This window comes from Lepisosteus platostomus, chromosome 3 (assembly GCF_059453375.1).
Source record: "Lepisosteus platostomus isolate fLepPlt1 chromosome 3, fLepPlt1.hap1, whole genome shotgun sequence".
NCBI classification, from domain to species: Eukaryota; Metazoa; Chordata; class Actinopteri; order Semionotiformes; family Lepisosteidae; genus Lepisosteus; species Lepisosteus platostomus.
The window spans coordinates 61,845,738-61,863,063 of NC_142613.1; the positions used below are offsets into that span (position 1 = coordinate 61,845,738).

At 36.7% G+C, this 17,326-nt stretch overlaps 1 non-coding gene across 1 annotated transcript; it reads left to right on the plus strand.

Annotated features, from left to right (window-relative positions):
- The first annotated feature begins 17,245 nt into the window (after nt 1-17,245).
- Nucleotides 17,246-17,326, plus strand: trnal-aag (transfer RNA leucine (anticodon AAG)). The gene has a single exon. It is a non-coding gene; the product is annotated as a tRNA-Leu (tRNA).

Sequence of the window (17,326 nt, forward strand, 5' to 3'; positions counted from 1 at the left end):
ATCAAAACACTATCTGGTCTGAAAAACGTATTACAGAGTTAAAGCTTTTCTATAATGTTTCCCTAAATGTCTGGTAAAATAAATTATGAAGCAATTAACTGGTCAATTGGTTTTAAAACTATACAAATCTTACTTTGGTTTCCTGTTAAAAATTCAGTCACCCTGGGGCTGTCACATTATACCTTGCCTGAAATTTGAGAAAAAGCAGAGTATGATTCACTTGCACAGAATAAAATGTGTTATGAGTTCACTATCAGTATGTTTTAATTTACTCTGCACTGTGTTTCAAAGGTTTCTTTAATAACCGACCTTAGCTCTTAAAAAGTTATTCCAGGTGTTTGAAAGCTGCTGTATAAATCTAAACTATACCAGCAAGGCAATTACTCCCACCCTCGGTTCCATTTAATTCATTTTTTAAGTTCTCATTAGTCCAGATTTAACTTGGCTTAATCTTGTGTTTAATTTTGAAAGGCCTAATTAAAGGCTTCTAAAAACAAAAACAACATATTTTGGTTAAGAGCCCCTGGCAGTAGCAATTTGAGCATTAGGGAGACAGAGGGCTTGAGGAAGAAAAAGGAAGTACAAGGATAAAAGTTCAGATGAACATTGCCCCACATTTTAAAGGATGGATGTAATACTTTGCCTTTAGCAAAAGCTGGGATAATCCAAGACTGAACCACACTTGGTTTCTGTTGATACCTGGGTATAGAGTGTACATAGCATTTGTTGAAACCTGGTATATATTATCTACTGTAGAGTTGGTATCTTTAAAAAGGAATGTTTGGTGCTTGACAGTAACATTCTCAATCAGACTTGCAGTATTTAATCTAACATTAAATGTGCAAAACTGTGACAAGCATATATCTTTACAAACAGTGTGTGCATACCTGAGTGTTGGTGATTACATGTTCCAACACATTAATTATATAACTTGAGTTGACACATCTATAAAAAAGCAGAGTTATTTGAACATGATTTATGAGAAAATATTATCTTTAAAATTCTTTAAGATGATGCTTACAGCTTGAGCCCTTCAAGAGATAGCACAATATGGAATTTATAATCTTATTTATTTTTACTAGAGTTCTGTGTAAGTTATAGGAAATGTTAAAGGAAATGTTTGGTTTTTTTTATGGACATGAAAATTGTCCAACAATATAATTATATTTTTTTACTCTGTACAAAATAATGACTGCATTGTATATTCAAAGAGAATAGATAGAGGAAAGCAGAGCAATTTAAAATGGAGTTTTTTAGCGAACGTTTGGGAGGGATGAAGGCAGCCAAACTAATTAAACTCAGCTGCCGTAACTCACAATTCAATTCTGACTTAAGAGCTTAGTCTCCATATATACCAAACATCACCCTCTCCTCTTCCTCATTCGTTTTTCACATCCCTCCTCCACCCCCTCTCCACCTCTGCAGCTGCCCTCTTGGTCAAATGGGGACACTAATCCTCCCCGTCCGATGGCCGGGAGGTTGTGGGTTAAGCCAAGTCACATCTCAATAAACAATCCTACTTTCTCTCAATCTTCAGCTGCTGTCATTCCTCATGGAAAGATGTATTATCACTCATTAACCACGTGATATAAGGAAGTTGTGCTCAAACTTTACAGTGCACTAGTAAGGCAATATTTAAAACACTGCTCTGTTTTTCAAAGAGAGCAAAGAAGAACAGCAAGAATAATTCCTAGTCTCAGGGTATTGTCATAAGTGAACATGTTGAAGGAGCTAGATCTCCTCAATCTGGACAAAGCAAAGGCTTAAATTAGGCAGTGGTGAGCAGTTCTGAGTGTCTTATGGGAGGAGAGGGTTCCAATCCTCTATGAAGGGGTGGTGAATTCTTACTGAAGGCTCTATGGCTGAGACATTAGTGTACTGAAGCCATGGTGTGTATTTCAACATACAGTATATCCTGCATATATTAAATAAACACTTTACTAAGTGGTTAGAGTGGGGTGTTGTGTCAGCAATCGACATCAGGAGCGTCAGGAGCAAGAAGAGGTTAACTCAGGGCTGAAAATTAAAAGGAAAGAGGGTGAAGCATAGAATGCTTTGGCAGTGGACAATCTTTTGACTTTTAAAATTGCCTGGACCAGACAGTGTTTGCCACACTCGAAGAAAGATATTGTTGCTTTACAAAGGATGAAGTACAAATTAGATCAATCAGAGGTTTTGCCCTAAAGGAACTGAATATCTTTCATCTGTTAAAATGAAAATTATGTAGGTACTTAATTCAGGTATTCAAAATCCTGAATTGTATAGAACACGTCTATGCAGGAGACTTCTTTGAGACCAGCAGCTACTCAGAGGCCTGTGGACACAGAGAATGTGAAGTTTATGTACATATAACATTGAAAACAGAAGTTTACATTATGGAAATCATGTGGTTGTAGACAGCTACAAGCAATCTTTGAAGAAATTGATAGATAGAAATCTCAGAACACTGCTGCTAGCTGAATGACCACCTCTTGTTTGTAACTTCTTAATAGTCTTATCTATTCTGTATTCCACTACTACAGTAGTCTCAAAGAATCACAAATCTGAGTTTGTCATTGTCGTACTGGTCTGCAGTCGGGGAGGATACGAGCATGACAGGAGCCTGGGAGCCCCCTGAACTTCCAGAAAGTGAGCAAATTGTTCTGACTATGATGTGAGGCATGACTGACCTTGTGAAAGCTAGACAATGTAAAACTGCCACCAGAGAGGACCTGGTCTTGCGCCACAGCAGAATTCTACACTGAGTAGAGATGCTGTGTGGCTCTGATGTGGCTCTAGGTGTCCTAGGAGAAGTCTCCCATGGCATATAACCTGTTCTTTTGGGGTAGCTGAGTTATCCCCTATCTAGGGATTTGCACTGGGCATGCTCAGAGCCCAAGAGCAACAGGGATCAAATCCTGGAAGAGGCAAGGAGAGCTGCACTCATTGCACATCTTTATGTAATGTCTGATCTGTATATAGTGGTTGTTGGATGTGCTCGGGAGATACAATAAGTGCAAGAGGAAGAGACAGTGAATAGTATTTCAAGCCTTAGGCCAAATCTACACTGCTTCTGACATGAGTATTCCACTCACTAAGTATTTTAAGCAGCTGATGACCTACAATGGTGGAGTCTCCAAAGCATAAATTATGTCATCGTCCATTTTGGAAATAGCACACACTTCTCAGCTTTTTCTTACACTAAATCTCTAATATCACACTAACATTAATATCTACAGTATAGCGCATGTACTAACAAAAGTGTATAACCAAAACACATATTCAATAACCATACAATAGATTTTACCATTTAATTAAGGATCATGCCTTATATCAATTTACCGATTGATCTTAACAGTTGCAGAGCAAATTATAGAAATATGGATATACCAAAAAACAATAATTGTAAATGAAGAAAGAGACTGTAGGAGGATGTGATATAAGCCAGAACATGTTTTGATCAAAATACTTCTGTGTAGACCTTCATAAGAGAGAAGCATTCATCAAAATCTCTTTCAAGTAGATCAAAATCTCTTTCACAATTTCCATTGTGGAAAAAAAAAGTTTTTTTTTTGCTGGTAATTATCTGACTCTTTATGCCACTCTACACCATGGAGATGGACGCAAACTCCACAGAGTGTTAGTTTCTGTGGTTCAGGAGATGAGACTCAGGATAGCTGAGTTGTAAAACTAGAAAGTAAAGGTTTACTTTACTCACGAGACTGGGTGGCAGTTACTGTGCATTTCTTCATACTCCAATCAGTTAAAAGCCAGAGGCACTTCTTACACATAACTTAGATATTTGTGATTCTAAAGAAAACTCTACTGTAGTCCTGTCAAGACAGAGCCACATTGCAGGTTCAATTTTCCATTTTATTAAATATGAAAAGTACCAATACTATGCCCCACAGTGTTCCTCTGTGAAAATCCCATAAATCCCATACAAATACTATTTACTTAATAATTCTGTTTTAGGATCTCACTGAAAAGTCAGGTTTTACTGTTCTTGCAATGCTGACAATCGTTATACTGTACTTCATAAAGACTGCAATAAACTCTGCTTGAGGAACGTCATATGAAAAGTATTGTTGTATTGCCATCTTGTGTTTGTTATTTATTTTCCAGCCAAGTGACTGCCAACTTGCTGCTCCTTCAGAGCCTTCAGAAAGCTCCTAGGTGAAATCTAAGGCTCAATCCCCAGAAAATAAAAAAGATAAAAACAAATGCATCTGAAGCTCAATACTTTCACACAATCAGTTAATAATATTTCAGATTGTTTGTTTTTCAAGCTTTGCCTTTTGCAGGTGGTAGCACATACTACAAAAAATACATACCCTATTTTGCTTTCATCAATACATTAGTCCTAACGAAGGATATAAATGCATGTTGAAACTGTTTTTAGTGGTAAAGTGTTATGTGATCACAGCACTTTTTTCAGGGTTTCAGGTTTGACTGTGGCCTTCCTATAGTAGTACCTCATAGTCAAAAGTATCTGCACCACCCTTCTGGAACAAAATTCACCTGGTATAGAAATGGACAGTGCATTCTAACACACAACCTTACATTACATTTACAGTATGTGTGAGCATATGAATAAATATACCACTGTATTTATGTGCATACAGTCTCTGTGAAAGGTCATTTCATCTTAATCTTCCCTCAAAATGATTGAATGCGATCAATGTGGCACCATACAACCAGATTAAGGTCTGCGACCTCACTTGAATGAACACAAAATCTTATCCTGACACAATAATATTCAAACAAAATGTGTTTCATAATACCTGTGACCCCATGTACTCTTTAAAGATTTAATATGAACTTTAGAAAAGGTGAGAGATTATATGCAAACTATTTTTTTAAGCTTATCTATTTTTTTACTAGAGTATGTATGGGCTTCTTTTCCAAAGAAAATGTACCCTATTTCCATTAATTGTGGTGTTACTAGAGTCTTGTGTGGCTGCCAAATCATGTGACCAAAAAGTTTTAATCAGTTGTGGAACACAATTCCCATTAGCAATTATTTCTCCATGATTATTCTCGAGCTTACAATATTCTACAATGGATGTATGTTGCTACAGTATGTAAGCGCATATATGCAAATTATAATGTGAGGTATTTGAAAAACACAAAAGAAAAGTGTGCAGAGCACCAGACTTTATTGACCTTTACTATTTACAGAGACAGATAAGCCCAAAATGAAATGAGAAACTCAAATTCAATTTAAGCTAACTAGTGACCACAGAAATTATACTGGGAAAGCTACTCAGCTCTTTCTTAAGACTCTATCCTTGGACAGCTGGTGGACAGCACTCTGGGGCTGCCAGGGTAACATCTACAGGGTGTCTTCCTGCTCAGTTTCCGGAGGGGAAACGTCAATCCTTACAATATTAAGTGCACCAGAAATTTGATTGGCTTGTAGCATGCTGTTTAAATCTTGAACACGAGGTAACATCACTCATCAAGTATCAGATTATTGCTTTAATTTGTTTCTGTTAAGAAAGAATTTGGAAATTACAAAACCTTTGGTACAGTATGTGACTTCTCAGCCTCTCTTTCCCATAGATCTCCTCCGTCCTGTAAAGTTTCATAGGTTTGTACTCAGTGGTATGGATTTTATGTCCTTTTAAAACATTACAGTATGTTAGTAACAAAGATTTAACTGAATTGGCAAGGATATAGCGGTGGAGCCCAAAGTGCTGTGAAAATCTGTTCAAATGCCCCAATTAAGCTAATAATTACTTCAATTAGATTGTTAAAACATGTACTTCATTAACCTAGAACCAGCCAGGTCTGAAGTCCTGATACACAAGAAAGGATAGTAGTTCTTTTAATCAAATTTTAACAATGCAATAAAATAATTTTATAGAATTTTCAAATCCATGCAAAAGACATAAAATCTAGAATTTAATTAATTTATTTTTTGTATTAAGACTGTCCAATTCAATGACTGAAGTAGATTACACTTTTTATTAGCAAGCTCACTGTTTTTTTTAATTGTATGCATTGTAGCTATCAAAGATAATTTGTGCCATAGTTAAACAGAACATAAGGCATCGTATACTAGTCCAATACACTATGGATTCTTTTTAATGCGGTGAAAGTCCTGATCTCAGGACAAATAAACACATGCAAATACACATCTTGCCATTATACTAGATAAATTGACAAGCAATTCAAATATCCCAAGAATCAGGTAGATATTTCAAGATCTGTTTGATCTTAAAAATATTGAGAAAGACAGATCATTTTAAAAGTCTGGTTTCTAGTTTTAAGTCTTAATAAAGTTCTGACAGTCTCTTGGCAAGCTGTCATACAAAGAGAAGAGGAATTTTTTTTTACCTTATTGATAAATTTGTTAAATTTTGTTGAAATCTTTCCTGGAGTTACTGGAGTCTGTTTAACATGGCTTGAGAAATTAACATTATAGAAATGCTCTATTAAGAGTATATTCCCTGGTAAATCCACAGCACAGTTTTAGGAATGAGGACTAAAGTATTGAACTTCCAAATGTATGTAAAACAATGATTATTTGTACAATGTAGAAATGCTATACAAAATAAATGTCTAAAAGGTTAAATAAAAATTAAGAACATGCTGATGTCGGAGATCATTAATGACACCAATAAAAACGTCCAGCTATGTTCAGACAGAATTCTTAATATATAAAAAAATGTAAAAAAACATACTTTCATGGTCATTAATCACCCCCATTTGAATATCAGTTTGCAACATTATAAGTCTTCTTTTCAGAGAAATGTGGTGTTTTTCTTTTCTTCTTATGGTATGGGTAAGACTTATTTGAACAGTTAAGTGCAGTATGCATTAGACTTATTTGAACAAAGAACTGAATGCACTCTAACTCTATTAACCGCCATTATACAGCCCACACCTGTAGGTCTATACATAGAGCTACTATGAAGGATTCCACCTTAGTTTTCCAAATACTGCTGGCAGACACACGGTCCGTGTTTGTATTAGTCAGCAGGTCACATCTGCATACTAATAAAACAATATCATTAGGCATTATGTTGCACCTTTCACAGTGGTTGCTGTCATTTTGACAGATTAATTTTCCATGATGACAAAACCCATCATTGACAGGCATCCCCAACAGGAGGGTCTTTCTCAAAAGAAGAGTATCAATTCCTCCATATTAATTTCGGCCAACTTATTACAAGCATGATACATCATTATTAAATATGCCTTGCAGTTAACAGAGAACAAAACCATTACTGATGCGAACTAGTCTGTGAACTCCATTGACCTGCTAGTGTCACTGATATCATTGCCATATGCGTAAGTATTTCAAAACCAAACTGTAATGTTGATGAATTCAAAATAGTTTTTGTGACTCTTGGAGTTTTACAATACAAGCCAACATACTGTAAACAGTACATACATACTGTGATATGTAAATATTAAATGATTCAATGGAGTTCCCCTCTCCCTCAGGCTCTTTCTGTCACACTTAAATCTTCAAACCTGAATCCCTCTTGATTCTCACAATTTCTGAATTCTGTCTCACCTTCAGTATTTTCAGAGATATCATGTGTTCTGTCTTTCCTAACCATTCCCATGAACCAGAGGACTATATACATGTTATATTGGATTTATATTTACACTTCAGGGGCTTACTGTTTTATGAAGACCACAAACAGTTTCCTGCCAAAGCCACAGCACATTTACTCCAACATGAAATTACCCCAAATGGAACCAACATTCCTACTGAGGAGCTCTGGATACTGACCTTTACTGCTACAATTCTGTTGATGTAAGAGCCCTGCCCTGCCCTATTTCCTCTGGAGGATTTCATACTGCAAACCTCTGTCTTGCATCTATCACTAAGATTTTCTCAGATCCTTTTACCTTCTTTTCCCAGAATCTCCATCCTAACTCAAATGGCAAGTCTTCTACAAGCCAAGCCACTCTACAGATCTTTGCGGGTGTCCTGGTTTGTTCGACGGTATACATCAAGTCTTTAACAACTTTTAATTATTCGGTTTGTTCATCTTCTTCATGATACTTCTTTTATTTGGTCTCTGTGTTACATGCCTCCAAATGACTGCTCCACCCTGATTGATATTCCCAATCTGGCTTCCGAATTATTCCATCATTATTTACATAATGGCCTTTCCTTAGTATTCTTCTGGTCTATTCCCCTTTCTTTCCTCTTCCACTGTCTTCAAAAATTTGTAGTCAGCAACTTCTGACCCCTGAGACTGTAAACACTTTACCTAGGGCTCAAAATGACAAAGGTTTTATAATTTGGCCCCTTTGATTCACTTCCTTTTCACATTTACTGTATCAGCCCCTTTGTGATCCCCATTCATAAACTTCTGGAAAGAAGCATCTCATAATTGATAGGTCTGCTCCCCATAACTCCTCTGACCTTGATCTTGGGCATATCTTTGGAGTATGCTAGCAGCAAAACTTCTACTTTGCAGTTCATTTAACATTTGGCTGTAGGAGCGGCATACAAATTGTAAACATCTTAGCCTAAGTCCTCTGCCCCCTCAGCTACAATCTCCTATTTCTCCGTGATGATTTTCTGACAGTTGATTTCCCCCAATGTCCCCACCTTGATATAGTTTGTTTTTTAAACGGGGAGTCACGCTGGGATTTCCTCTGAAATGTTCTCAATTTGTCAGTGTCTTTGCCTCATGACAAGCATGACCGGATTCAGTTGTATCTTTCTACATACCTGTCAGCTACGTTTTGAACAGAAAAGGAAATCTTGTTCTATATGTCACCTCAACTATATAGGTGAATTATAGCATACCCTGAGGCTGATCTTTTATTTACTAGTTTAGCAAACTTGGATAATCAGTCTTTAAACCATCACATAACTCTTAATTCTAAATGTGAAGTGGAATTGCGGTTATGGCACATATTTACAGACTGGAATATTGTAGGTTGTCCTATTTATGACATGTTTTTGCCCTCTCCTATTTTTTACAGATGGCTTCAGAGGCTGTTAACAAGGCCAAGGTGCTGTAAACGTTGGCCTTCTGGGTTTTCTCTATTTCTCCTTCTGATCATTCTTCCTTCGTATTCAAACTGTTTCCAACTGTCGTAGCTGCATCACTTCAGCTCCAGAAATTGGAAAGAAAAATTAGTTCTTATCCATTTAGATAACCTTGCAGTTGTTCCTATTGTTAACAAAGGAAGTTCATCCTCTTGTCGAAGAAAAGTTTAGAAATTGTCGAAGAAAACTCTTCACTCAGGTTAGGTGTGGTCAAGCAGAGTCCTTTATTCATGCGCATGGGGAGGATATAATCATGATCTGAGGGCAGCCTCTCATAAAGATCTGTGAGTAACCTCTCCACCGAGATGATAAATGCAATGAGTTTTATACAGCAAATTCACACAGGAAAGCTCACGTTAAGTTTCCATATTAGGAGTTGTTTTTCTCTCTACAAACATTTCTTTGTAATTGACCACATTCTCCTTAAGAAGCAGTTTTACCTTGTATACAGACAAAAGGAAGTACAGGTACAGTATATAAATAAAAGGTGTGAAATGAGTTAGACATTCTACGGCTGTAGCATTAATATCAAAATTCAAATAATATGCTTGCAATTGTTCTTTCATACTGTTGCTAGGTAAAAGGCATTTTTCAAAGCCAACTAGTCACTATCTTATACACTTTAAAAAAGGTAAATGCTAAAATTCTTCCTCTCTCTCAACTCATTATGAGACTTCTCTGTTGTCTTAAATGACTTTCTCTTGTAAATTAATTTCTAATTGTTGTAATTCACACCCAAGGTAATCTCAATAGTGTTGCTGATTCTCTTTCTTGCTTTTTCAGAAATTGAAGAATGTGGACACAAATGTCAATGAGTATTTCGGTGCAATTCCTCTTCATTCAGATCTTATATTCCTCTCAACTTCCTTTTTCATCATTACCTCCAGCTGGCAAAAATATTATTCTATCTGGAGCTGGAGCTCACACCCTCAGCTTTTACTGGACTGCCAGGAAATGTTTTTAATCCAAATTTTCTTTTATCTTTTAATTTTTTACAACTTGCCTACCAGAGTATAATTCAGTTCTTTCATAAACTTCTTTATGTATTTACTTGTGAGTTCATATTTCATCTGCAAATTATTCCGCTTCTAAAAGATCTACAGCATTCTGAGATCCTCTAATAAAATAAATGTTTACTGCTAAGAGCACACATTCTGGCCACATGTATGCATATGCTCTATATATGTTCTAACATACATGGAATTGATACATATGTATGATCTAACGTTTTCATTTCCATGAAGTTCCAACAAAGACTGGATTAGCAGCTAAACAATTCTCTGACTATTATTTCCAGATTGGTGCTGTCTCCTCAGCAACTCATTTAGGCATTAAAGGAACAAGTAAAAGGTTTATTCCATACCAAAAAGAGAAGAAAAGAAACACAATGTTTTGGATGTGGAGCCTACTATGGGTGTGAAGAAGAAGAAGGCTCATATTCATCCGAAGAAGGCTCCACAGCCGAAACATTGTGTTTCTTTTCTTCTCTTTTCAACGTGGAATAAACCTTTACTTGTTCCTTTGCAGCCTACGCATGCTGACGCAGCTACCTACTTGAACTACTTCATCAAGGCATTACCGACTATCTCATTAAGTAACTTGACAGCTAGTTATCAGACATCTACCTTGCTTACATAAAAACTAAGATGCTCTTAAACAAGCATTTCTCCTTCTTTCTATTTACAGCAGCTGCTGAAACAGCTCCACTGTTCAAGTAATTAATCACAAAACACTTCTCTCAAGTTCTCAGTTTTCTCTAAGTGCTGCTGTTACGTTGCAGCAGCAAAGATTAAAGCTGGACCCTATGTGGTAAATTATATAATATGAAGCACTGGTGTCTCGAGAGCAAGTGCAGGTCGATAAGCCGGAGGTTCAAGAAACAGACAGAACACAGGTAGTGAGAAAACACGAAGGTTAGGAGCTAAAGTGGGATACCCAATACTGAGCACCGAGATGATGAGAATGAGCCCTTAAGTATTCTGGTGTGGTGGTGACTGATTGGATGATCAACTAATGAGTCTGCATTTGCGAGAATTAGAGGAGGCTTGAGTCTGATTATGTGCGGCCATGACAGCTGCATTGGTGGTCTAGGGTCCTTCTTGTTTTTTTGGTGGTGTTCTTGCCTCCTTGTCCTATGGCCAGGAGGATAACCCTCAGCCAACAAGATTAAGACAAATTTACTATGACTAAATCACTCAATGAACATTTTCAATACACTTAATTCTCGGTTGTTATTATTCCTAGTGAAATGGAGTTCGCAATAAAAGTTTGGTAGTAACGACAAGAGCCAAGTTCAATCTGCCAGTCCTAAATTCGTATCATTCCCTCACATTAGAAAATATAAATACTATACTGTATATAAACCCATTCTCTCTCTGACTTTCTTCTTTTGTATTCCTCCTCCACCCTGTCTCCACCTTTGAAGCTACCCCTCGGTCACTAGTCCTAGTCTCTTCGTCCCATGGACAAGAGGTTAGCTCTCAGCCAGACAGGTTAAGACAAATTTACTGTGACTAAAACACTCAGCTCACATTCTCAATGCCCACCTAATCCTTGATGGAGTTATTCCTGGTGAAGTTTGTTTTTGGTCTGTTTTTTATATGCTTCAACTTTGTGCCATTCTGGGAAATTGTGGCCTGTTAATTTTGCTCTTATTTTTTTTCCAAAGTATGTAAAGGCTCAAAAATAAATACTTGGTAAATGAACATCTAAAACTAATTTTAAAACTGTTCTCTTGATTGAATTATAACCAATGGAAATATGGTCCTTTTCTATTCCCACATCATTATTTCCATAAAGCTTCCACTTTGCTGTGCTAGCTATTGTCTCTGAGATATGGATTGTTCTTTGCCCACTCTTTATACTTTAGCCAAGTATAACTCAAGAAAAAAAAGACAGGTTACAAATTTTCTTATATGCCAAATGGTTTTGATGAAAGCCAATTTTCCATAACACAACTAAAAACACAAATGGTAAAAAAATAGGACAGGTAGGGCTGGATTAGCAACATAAAAGAAAAAAAAAAAGAAATGGCTTGAGCTAAATACAGTATTTTGTTATTCCATAGAACACTAATTCCCCTTAAGGGCATCTTAGGTACTGTACCTCTGCAACTTGTCTCCCATGTAGTCAAGCCTATTCCATTTGTTTTGTGAAGAGGTACAGGTATGTGTGCAAGGCAAACTGTAGTTGGTTTTGGCTCATCCGCTTTACAGAAGGGTTCAAATCTTAAACTCAGAACCTGATTTTTCATTCTATTGCACTGTGGCTCCCATTTTTTTTAGAAACAGCTAAACAGATAGAAGTGATGTGACATAGAAAATGATCAAAGTAACTATTACAATTAAATAACATAAGAAGGAAAATAAATAGTATAAAGAGTATAGTCCCAAGAGCTCGGGGGTTTGTCAGTAATTCATCTGTTGTAATTATTTCCGTGGAATAGAGTACTGAAGAAGACCTGAAGATCTTTTGCAGACTAATACAATACATCTGTTATGGACTAGTTTTAGTGACTGAGCAGACATCTCTGAAAAGGGACCACCATCACATTTTAGGAACAAAGAAGAAATTTGACCATGTTTTTGTGGTAAAGAAGAAGTTATGTTAATTAAATTCATTCAAATGTGTTTTCTTAACAACAGCAACCTAGAGCTGTGGTATATAAAACTAATATTTCAATCTCACCATGCTTTAAAAATCCTGTGATAAATTTAATGATGTGATGTTTGAAATTGCTTAGACAAGAAACTAGATCATTAAATTCAGAGAGTGTCTTTATGGTTACTAGGAATCTAAACAGCAAAGTCCACTCACATATTCAAAGAACACAAGATGCATTTTTAATAACACATTAATGGTTTGTAATTAAACCATTTTAAAATTAAATACAGTTAGTGGCTAATCAATCATTCAGGGGTAACAGGAGATAACTACTATGGCCAGCTGGCAGTACTAAATCCATTTCAGGTTTGAAAAGTTGGAAAGAGATCATGAAGACTTGCAAATAATTTGTTAGGCATTGAATTTAGTAAAGACAGAAAGATCCAGAGATAATTTAGTAGTTTAGTGTGCACAGTATTCATGGATTAATTTGACTTCTACTACTGAATTGTACTGCTGTAGTAGTTGTCATCTGTAATTGATTTTTCTTTATATTGTAGTACTATTGATTAGTCATGTTTATTGTTGAAAACTGGACACCAGTGGGTGAGGCGTGCTGGTAGGTCTCAGAAGAAACAGGGAAGACTGGCTTTGGAAGGGAGAGCCCATTTGATGTGTCAGGGGTTACAGGGAATTAAAGTAATGAGCCTATATTGGCAAGGCAGAGAATGGAGAACGCATGGAGAATGTCATCACATATCTTTCACACGCCCCTGGCCTTTCATGACCTCCTCCATGGTCACCTCATGGTTCTGTCACATCACTGAGCCCTTCATTCATGGATACCCAGGCTCAGCTAACCTTTAAACGTATTCTCTTTGGTGTAATCTCATACAAGTTTAAGTGGCTGCTGGTACTGATATCCCATGTTATAAAAAGCAGGAGGAGTATTTTTTGGCTTCATATTGTACACCAGGAGTGTCCAATTCTGAACTGTCTGCAGGGGTTTATTCCAATTGAGCACTTGAGTTAAAACTGGGACTGGACACCCCAATAGTAGACATAGTAAGATTTAAACAACTATAAAGCTACAGCCTGTAAAATTCCTCAGAAATTTCCTCAGAGTATATTTATATATAGTAATCTTTAGTGGTGTCTAATGTGTTAATGGGTTTAATGGAATAAATGATTAGTTGAAACTATATGATAGACTATACTGTTACTTAACATCTGTAGCATGGCAAATAAATAATGTATTATTACTGTAGTGGGTCAGGAGTATTCAAATGTGTAAATTTCCTAATAGAAGTATTCCATTATAAAAAGGTAAACTACCCCTTTATCTGATCTTCTCTATTTGGGATAGTCACAATGACAAAAATTCCAGGTGACCTAAAATTTCTGCTCAGACTAAACCAATTCCTATAAAGTCAGTCATCTCAGGGCATCTCTGGGGAAGACAGAATAAAAAGAAAAGAGAATGGTAAGAGAGAAGAGAACAGAAGAAGACAGGAGGAGGAAGAATAAGCAGTGATAGAGTGATAGAGACCCAGGAGACCTGAATCTGTCCAGATACTGTAATTTGAACACTTAGATGACCAGATTCTAGGAAGGATTTCTAAGAAAGAGATTTGTTGTTTTAAATTTGGGGAAGTATTGATTTGTGATATCCTACAGCCTTAAAGAAATCTCTCATTGTTTACTGATGTATTGTTTTTAAGAGTTATATGCTGTATATTTGTGTCCCATCCAAGGTGTATCCTGCCCTGTGCCCATTGTTTGCTGGGACTGCATCTCAGTCTCTTTGACTGTTTTAGACAAAGATGTTAGAAAATGGATGGATGGTGAATAATTATTTGTTTTTTTATGTTTGCTGCCTTATTCTTACTTTATCATTACTCCATTGCCACTTTGTGCTAGAGAAACCAAGAAAAAACATGAAGACTGAAGTTTGGTATTCCCTGATGATAGTGATAGAATAGAAAGCAGATGCCAGGACCTTATATTTGTTAATATATTTGATATCGATCTGATGAGATTTGATTGGATTTGTCCTGCCCAGGGACTACAGATGCTTATTAGCTTTTTAGCTAACTCCGGTGCAGCTTAAGAGCAGTGTGCTGTCCTGGTTCAAAAAAACTTAATTAAAGGATCCCAGCATTGTGAGGCAGCAATGCTAACCACTGCATGACCGTGCCACCCCTAAACTAAAATTGTAACCCAGTTGGTAACATTCTGGTGTTAGTGTGGGATTCGCCAAATTTTAACAGTTTGGTGACTTAAGAATTGTCTGTGACTTTATTACATGCAACACTTTGATTTACTATGGCAGATGGGCAGGAAGTCTTTTTAAGAGGGGAGATCACACATGGAGATATAAGTATCTGGATATAATTGATTAACGGTCTTTCAATTTAAATGGATGGTAGCTTGCTAGAGCTAAAAAGTGGGCAGCAGCAGACTCAGAGCAAAGCCTGACTGTCAGCCTTACTGACCACCAGACAAACACCTCGTCATTTGTTATTTAACACAAGGATATAGCACAGCTGTGCCAAACACCACAAAAGCCATGTACTGTAGCACTTCTAAAGCCTGCATTTCTGAGTTGAGTCCTCTCTGTAACAGTGTTAGCGAACACCTTCAGACTGCAGCAATGACAAACTTTTCATCTCCCAGTCTTTCTCCATCTGCATCAACAACACAGATCGCATTGACAATCAAATGGCATAAGCACTGATCAGACCAGAAGCAGAGACCCAGACCAGTAATAAACCATGGATTTGACCAGGCTGCTCTAATCTCTGTCCACACAGGAGAGGATCATTCATCTAAACAAGAAGAAATAAAAGCATTGCACAGGTTTAACTATGGGAGAAATGAGTTAGAAAATGATTTTTCAACATGCTTAGAACGTTCAGTGGGAATACCACCATATCCTGCTGCTTTGTTGCATTCATACTGTACATCTACAAACAGTAGTAATATTCACGTTATTTGTGCTAAAACACACAGAACCTAAATTGGTTTTGTTTGCAAATCACTGAGTAAACTTCAAAATGTTGTTTTATTAACAGTAATGGTTGCATTCCTTTGTCTAAGGATTCACCCATTCCTGTTACAATTTCTTTTGATTGTATGCATTTATCCACCAATCTATCCATTTTCTACTCACTTCTTTGAAGTTCACAAGGCAGACAGACACAAAAACACAAACATGGACACACTCACATCTAATAACAATTTTCTCAGATGGCAATTAAGCTACCAGTACTTTTTGGACTGTGGGAGGAAATGGGAGAACCAGGCAGAAAGTTACTCAAACACTGGCATAGTTCACCAGGAAATAAACCCAGGGCGAGGCACCTATGCTAAGCATCATGCCACCTATTTATGTATCCACGAAAGGATTTATTGACAGTTACTTAAAAATCATGTAGGCTTGAAGAAGGGAAAAAGTAACACATTTCATACTAGACGTTTGTTAAGAACATAGCCACATTTTCATAGCAGTTTTAAGAGTTCTTTTATTTATCATTACGTTTTATGGGGATATCACTGAAGAGCTTTTTTATTAGGGAAGTTTATTGTTAGCTATGGACACCTGTGTCTCGATTCATTTGAGAAAGGCTATGGTTTGGTTTAGCATTTGTGAGGCACCAGCTAACTGGGGAAAGAAATACATGTGGCAACAATCAACACTTGGGAACAAAGACTAAAATCCTGTTTCTCACTGTTCAGGGTAGTCTGGGTCTGTATGGAAAACCGTTTTGAATTAAGCAAAGACTATTAGACATCAACTAAATATTCTGGGTGATTTGTGTGCATTTAAATATTCTAGGAGTGGTGGATTGTGGTCATGAAATTGCAGTATAACAAATATGTGAAAGATGGTAAGCTGTATATGCTGTCATGTTTTAAAAACAGCATATTATAAAAAAATAGAAAGATGTCTGTGAACTGTACTGCATGCGTAAAGTTAGCATATGGTATTTGAAAACAGTCCCGCTCTGTTTAGTGATGTAGAAAGCCTTACAAAGTATAGACAACCTAACAATGTTTAACTGATCCTTTGCCGTGCTATCCAGATTTGACCCACAAAGTGCCACAGTACTTAATAATGCAATTATGGTATGAAAGAGAAAGGTTTCCACCTAGCTGTGAATGCTTGCAATTGTTCATTCATCTTGATAGTTTCAAGTAGTTGTATAGGGAACAAGCAGAAATCAATATATTTTGGATTAGCTCTCTTCACTGATAATGGTAAAGTGTGGTAGCTGCTGATTTTACATTTTTTTTAAACCTGGAATACCTATGTCTTTCTGAAATATGTAAAACTCAGTTTTTTCTTATCAAATCATATTTTTCTTTTGCACAAATGAATCCCTAAAGTTTCAGTGAATATTTGAAAATTATTTATATAGATTCCAAACAATGTGCAATGTTCCAAAACAATTGTTTTGCATAGACATCTACAGTATATACCTGCCTCTTCACTGGAACGTCATCTGAACAAATATCAAAGATTATTTGCGAGACCTTTACATTTTATACAACAGCAAAATACTCTTTCACAAGGAATAACAACATCCAAGAATCAGATGCTTTGTAAAAGTTTTATAGTAAACTGAGCTGGTGGGTAGCGTGGCCGAGCGGCAAAGGCACTGGATTAAGGCTCCAGTCTCTTTGGGGATGTGGGTTCGAATCCCACTGCTGCCA